Genomic DNA, 6,974 nt, shown 5'->3' with positions numbered 1-6,974 from the left:
TTAACAAATCTAAGAGTGAGATTTTTTATCAGAACTGGAGGGAGCCAAAAGAAGGGCATGATCTCAGGCTGCAAGAGAAGAGAATTAAGGTCCTGGGGGTGTATTTTGGAGAAGAGATGGGAACAGTAAATTGGCAGAACAAATTGCCAATCTTAAACAAAAAACTGATGCAATGGAAGGACCGAGACCTCACCATGACAGGGAAGGTGCTGGTCATCAAAGCCGAGCTCTTGCCTGTCTTGAATTTTCTGGCTTCTACCTTCCCAATCCCACACCGTGTTGCGGCGGTGCTGAGGAGATTGATGTTTCAATTTCTATGGGGTGGGAAGCAGGAAAGACTCAGAAGGGAAATAATGTACAGGCCGCTACTCTCTACTCAAAGTCTGTCCCAGATATTGCTAAGAAGCTGCTGTGCATTTTCCTGGCCTCTGTGCTGAGAGGCTTTGTAACAGCACCTGCAGCGCATACCGGGACTTATTTTTCCAGGCTCTGGGTAGGTAGGGAGGTGTTCAGAGTGTGGGGTGTCAGACCCAAGCTGGATGTGCCACTCTCTGACATATGCCCTGCAATTTATATACCCTCCGAGATGTCAGCGTCCAAAAACTGGAAGATTTCGTTGCACCCCAGAACAATAGGCAGACCCCTGTGGGCATTTTAACATCAGCCCAAACAAGGAAGGTGTGGAAACACACATTCTCTAAGTTTCTGTGCAACATTCACAGAGATTTAGCCTGGAGTGTCGTCCACCAGTGCATACCGGTACGAACTTTCTTGTACCGTAGGGGCCTCACCCCCAGCCCTCGCTGCGTTAGGGTGGGCTGTGGCGAGGAGGAGACTGTGACCCATCTCCTGTGGTCCTGCTTTTTTGCTAAGGCCTTCTGGGCACAGTTTGAAGATTGGTTGCAAGCTCTCTCGCCCCAATTTACCCTGACTGCTGCTTTCGTTATATATGGCATCTCTCCTGTCAAACTTCCTCCTGATGTGTTTGACAGGATTTGGGCCGTGGTGAACAGTGGGAAAGACGCCCTTTGGAGAGTGAGGAACATGGGGCTGTTCAAAGACATCGAGGTCCCAGTCAAGGCAGCAGGTAGCCTGGCCCTGTTCATCACCCGAGAGAACTATTACCTCAGAGATCTGTGGAGAGAAGGGAGGGAGGAAGCAGAAAATCTGTGGGAAATAGAGGGCATAGGTCAATATCTCAAGAAACTGTGAGAAAATTTGACATGTTTAACTAAGAATGTGATTTGCACCAGAAAAAAGAAATTGTTGCTATGTAACTGGTACCGTGTCAAAATGTAATAAGATGTGATCATATATACTGTTTTAAGTATGTATATTAATGTAAAGCATTTGTGATACCCTGTATTTTATTGTGAAAAGGAAATAAAAGTTCTTAAAAATCGAAATTGGTTCACCCAGAGCGAGGCTCGGCCATTTCCTCCCAAAGCCTACGGTACCAACGGTGACCCCTGCTGGCCGAGAGAGCAAGAGCTTGCAGCACCTGGTATTCCCAGGCAGTCTCCCATCCAAGTACTAACCAGGCCCAAATCTGCTTAGCTTTCAAGATCAGACAAGATCAGGCACATTCAGGGTGGTGTGGCCACAAGCAAAAACCATGGCGCCTGACTCGCTACTTGAAGCTGTGTGTGGATGGGGCTCCGTGCACCCCGAGCGGGACTGAAGGATCGTTCGTGTGCAACTCTTTGGAAAGGAGCTACTTTCCAAATCGCATTGCGTACCTGGATGTTGGCGAATGTGCTCCCTTGTGTTGGCTTGTCCCTCACTGGAGGAGAACAAACAAATTGCTCGGAGGAGCACAAGGCAAGTCTTCACAAGACAAAAACCTCCAGTGCACAGCACTCAAAACATTTCTGGGCTGTCGCGTGTTTATTTCAGCACATAAAGCGCACCAGTCCAACACGTCGGCCGGGCGTGCGGCGCCTCCGCCCTCTTGTGGTCTTGCGGCGTCAGAGCAAGAGGCTCCTTCTCGCTGCCTTTCCGCTGTGCTGCAGAGCCCCGAGAGGGAACCTGGAGCGCACACTTTGTGGGGGGCGGGGGACCGCGTTCGCGCTCTGCCCCCAGTCTCTTGCGCGAGTACTAAATCTCACGGTGCCAGCCAGCGGCCAAGAGACAAGTACAATATCGCGGGACAGGGGGGCCTCTTCATTGATTGTAACATATGAGACGGGGATCAGGAGGAGACCCCGACTGATTGGTAAAGGGGAACACTAACACCAGAGTGACACCCCCGGCGTCTCTTTTTGAGAGACGCCCTGGGATTTCTTAATGGCCAAGGAGGGTCGGGACCTCGGTTTTATGCCTCCCCCAAAGGACGGCGCCTGTTTGTGCAGTAGAGTGTCGCCATCAGGATGCTGGGGCAAAGAAAGCCACACAGACCGCAGGGTGAGCACTCCCTACTGGTCCCAGTCACACCTCTTGCAGGAGCAGCAGCAACCTGAGCTTTTCCGGGGGGAATCTCCCATCCGGGTGCCGGCTAGGCTCACACCTGCTGGGCTGCCGTGGGTGAGCCCAGTCGAGAGTCGCAGGGTGAGATCTAGTCACCGGGCAGAAACGATACAAGCGAAGGATTACTCAGCTCCCAGCACTTGAAAAGACCGACAAATGACTCGTTCCCACCGGAGCTGAATGTACCTGCATGTGTCATGTCGTCTACTTCCCCCGCCCCGCTGTGTTTGCTGTATTGTCTTTGAAGCCGGCCCCCGAGACGAGACGGGCTGTTCCTGTGCCCCAATTAACACTTTACAGGTGCCATTTCCCGGCATTGTGGCCATTGTCGGTGGTCACACGCGATAAGATAAGGTGGAGGAGAGCGGGGCATGCCCAGCGCCAGACATTCAAGGAGGGGGCTGTGCAAGGTGAGGTGAGATGTGATGTTTCGCAGATGTGCAGTGTGCCTTTACGCTTGGCATGTTCAAGACTATTCGTTGCGTGAGCTCCTCACTGCGTGTCCTGTACTGTATTGTGATTTCGTCTTATCTACGAGGAGTACAGCGACTAGAACGCCTTGAACTTTTTTTAGGTATATAAAAGAAAACGCTAAAGCACATACAAAGTAACTAACATTTCCTATATGTAGGTTTTCTGATTATATCTCTACTTCACTTAAATTCCTTAGTGACAGGCGATTTCTTTCCGATATTTGTTCTGGCGCGGTTATTGATCCCATACTAAAGATTATTTTTATAAAGAACATGTCACCTACAAACTGGTATCGGGAAAGTTTTATAATATTACTTTTTAAATTTATCATAACCTACATGATTTCTTACCAGCGTGGAGCTCGAATTCACAACCCTGATATCAAGTGTTTGGTACTAATTGCGCCACAGAAAATGGAAATCTCTTATTCATATTAAATACTGCGGCTCCTGACCTTTTCTTCTCGTCAGAAAAGAGGTCGGTCTGGTCTCCAGATTATCAACTATAAGATCAGACCGTGCTCCTTTGTAAAGCAGTGTTGGTTCACATTGCTTATATGGGGCAACACATCAACTCGATGATCGCTCGCTATACACGCATGCCCCCCTTCACTGAAATAACATAGACGAAGGAAACTCTCTTGTCTTGGGCTGCTGTCACCCGGATTCAAAGCGCGGGTATTGCGGTCACAGCACAAAGTACTGACCACTATACCATCGCGGCGAGCTGGGACAGACTATCGTTAATTTTATTCAAATGCTCACAGTGTCTTTAATCTGATGGATTCATATACCGTGCTCATGAGAAAGTCACAAACCTGTCATCTACACACTGTTCCCAGAGCTGGATAGGTTATTCCAGATTCTACAGCTCTCTAGCAATACTGGAAATCAGGCTACAGAAATGGAGAAAATCTCTTCAAAATGTGGAAATATATTCCCGAGACGAGTCCTTTCTCAAAGGTCAACTCTGCTTGCATCACCCCTCCCCACATCACGCAGTGTAGCGGTTATATAACCTTCTATTAACACACCAAAGGGCTTCAGTGAGAAAGCGGGCAGAAACAAAGCGATTCTTTCATTTTTACGTTTTGCACGTTTTGTTTTATGTTGCTCTTTTCTACACTGAACTGATCATCGGTACATCACCGGGGTAAAGTTAGCTTGAAGTTCGAAAACGATTTTGGCACGCCTGTAGCGCTTTCACGAAATCTTTTAGAGTTACAAAAACACTTGCTTTGTGTATAAAATACATTGTGAATGCTTTCTCAGCCTTCACTTGGTCGTTTTTATTACATTTTTTTAACACGCTCGAATATTCTTTTGTCCATCTCTTCGCAATGGAAGCACAGAACGCCTTCAAACCAAATGCATTTTAAAGACCACAACTTGTGGATATTTCCACAGCCTCTACATCAAACTATCAGTGAGCTAATTATCTTTTTTTAAACCTCCGGTTTTTCCTTGATGTGTAATTACGCACTAACTGGAACCTGGGGGACCGCTGTGTGCACAAGTTCACAACGAAGTTCATGCGAAAAACCCATATATGACCATAGGAAGCAGAACAGTGCAGTCTCCAATTACCCAGACTGTAAGCACTGGAAAAAAGCTTTGTTTGATTTCTGAAACCCTTCCTTTATGTCCTGTTTTCATTCAGGTAAGGGTCAACTATATTCACAATACCACTGGCAGCAGGAAGATTTAAATATTATTTACTCAGCAGCTTATTAAAAACAGCTCCCATGATGTTCAAACCGACTTTTTACACAGAAGACTGACACAGCTTTGTGTTCTGAATCTCTTTTTCTTGTGCTTTTATTGAATGTGGCACAATGCACTGGGATAGGGGTATTCTGTTCACAAATCAACAGCATTTAAACCACAGCACCCACAATGCTGCAAGTAAGTGTTTTGCACACTACGCAGGTCCTCTGACTTTTCCCAGCTTTGTTTTGGGTTGTGGAACCTTTACTTTTTTATGCTTTTTTGAAGATAACACTACAGGTAATACACTGAGATAGGTTGGTCTTCTTCGTGGCTCAATAGCATTTCAAGTACAACAGCCACACTGCTGAAACCAAGTGTTTTACACACAAGATAGCCCCCCTAACCTTATACAACCTTGCTGTGGCTGTGGCCCCTTTCTTAATTTTGTAATGATTTTCTGAAGATAACACTTCAGGTAATACACTTGGATAGGTGGGTCATCTTCATGGCTCAATAGCATTTCGAATACGGATTGGGGCAGAGTGGTGGTTCTGTGGCTAAAGATCTGCACCTACTGGCTGGAAGGTTGCTGTTTCAAATCCTGCAGCCAGCAGAGGAATCCTACTCTATTGGGCTCCTGAGCAAGGCCCTTAACCCCAACTGCTCAAGGGGTGCTGTATAAATGGCTGACCCTGTGCTCTGACCCCAGGTCTCTCCCTGTCTGTGTGTCTCACGGAGAGCAAGCTGGGGTATGTGAAAAGATAATTCTTAATGCAAGAAATTGTAAAAGGTTAATAAAGTGATGTTATTATCTACAGCTCTGAGCTCAACTGCAACAAGAAGTTGTGCTGAACAAAGTCAGAGCCCAGCTGAACGTGTGCTCAGTGTGGTGCTCAGGATTCAGGAACATTGTTGTGATTCTAATTAGCACGAACTGCAGGGGCTCTGAGTCAGGGCATTTCAATTTATCTGATCAGTAAATTAAAATGCAGGACATGGTAAAATAGGATTATTACTGTGTCTCTGTCTCTTTTGTATATAACCGAATGTCCCTCACAGTTTAAAAGACCAGTACGGACGCACAGCTACTAATGCGATACTTATTGCAAATAGTCCCAGAACAAGCACGTCCAGCAGCTGCCGGGTTGAAGGTGAACATGTATCGTATTCTAATGGCTTCTATTTCCATTGATGAATGAGACAGATTCAAGAGGAGATCCTTCACACGATTAAGGTGTGATGTAGTCTGATGTAGAGTCTACATCTGCGTCAACAATACTATTATTGTAAGTCTTATACATTTTCAGGGGCTGCATCTGTAGGGCTTCCTCTAAGAGGATTTATTTGTACTTTAGCACACGATTACATTCACCCACACAACATATACTCTGAATGCCCAATGGCTCAATAACTATGTTTTCCCCTGAGAACCACCAGTGTACAGTCCCATCCCCTTAAAAAATATAACAAATATATTCAATTAAGAAATATGTTTAATGAACTGTGTAACACAGAGCTGGAAAGGTGAACCCAGGATGGCTGAGCAATTGATTAATTGGAGTGATCTTTTTCTAGGGGGAATAATTGCAAATGTTTGAATCTGATCATATTGAAAAGTTAAACAACAGACAATCTGTTCAGAAATGAAACCCTGTAAAAGATGTGCAAGTGTAGGTGAGGATGGCAGCGTGATTAAGGTGTGGGACTTATGCTCCAGTGAACAAATGTCTATGTGGGTTCAGGCCTGATTCTTGTAACAGTTCTGAAGTGACAGAATACTTTGAAGATTTACACTCTATTTAAATATGAACTTACTAAATTTCAGTTCTTTTCACTCCCTGGGATAACTGAACTCTCACTATTGCATACTGAAAGTTTTATATATACTTCATACTGAAGGTTTTATATAAACTTCATTATTAATAAAAGTGGTGTGACAGGAAAGCAAATTAAATATTACAATGATATTCCAAGCAACTGATGCGTAAATTCATTATGTCGTGACAACATTACTATAGAGGGTAATATATTTTAATGTGATCCAGTGTTCTGCTTAGTCTGCTTCTGAGTTTCTTAACCCATGCGAAGGGGTGGTTTCAGTCAGTCCTCTATTTCAGTAACCTCTAGAGGGCGCAGGTTTGGGTTCCTTGAAGTTAGATAGGTTTAGTAAGGAACTGCAGGCTGATTTATACGGCCTAGTTTGTTGTAGTCATAAGTTCAAGAAGTCTTTGAATTTAAGAAAAAAGACAGGTATGTGTTGTGTCTCATAGTGATCCTCTTCTCGATCCAAATGAAAGGTATAATATGGTCCCTCTAGAAAAAAAT

General features: G+C 45.1%; 1 pseudogene; it reads right to left on the bottom strand.

Annotated features, from left to right (window-relative positions):
• Positions 1-1,489: 1,489 nt before the first annotated feature.
• On the bottom strand, positions 1,490-1,608 carry LOC148666802 (5S ribosomal RNA; annotated as a pseudogene).
• Between the last annotated feature and the right edge of the window lie 5,366 nt (positions 1,609-6,974).

The sequence above is a fragment of the Lepisosteus platostomus genome, chromosome 5, assembly GCF_059453375.1.
Source record: "Lepisosteus platostomus isolate fLepPlt1 chromosome 5, fLepPlt1.hap1, whole genome shotgun sequence".
In the NCBI taxonomy this organism is placed as follows: domain Eukaryota; kingdom Metazoa; phylum Chordata; class Actinopteri; order Semionotiformes; family Lepisosteidae; genus Lepisosteus; species Lepisosteus platostomus.
The sequence above is the reverse complement of the archived record's forward strand: the minus strand, read 5'-3'. Positions and strand labels throughout refer to the sequence as shown.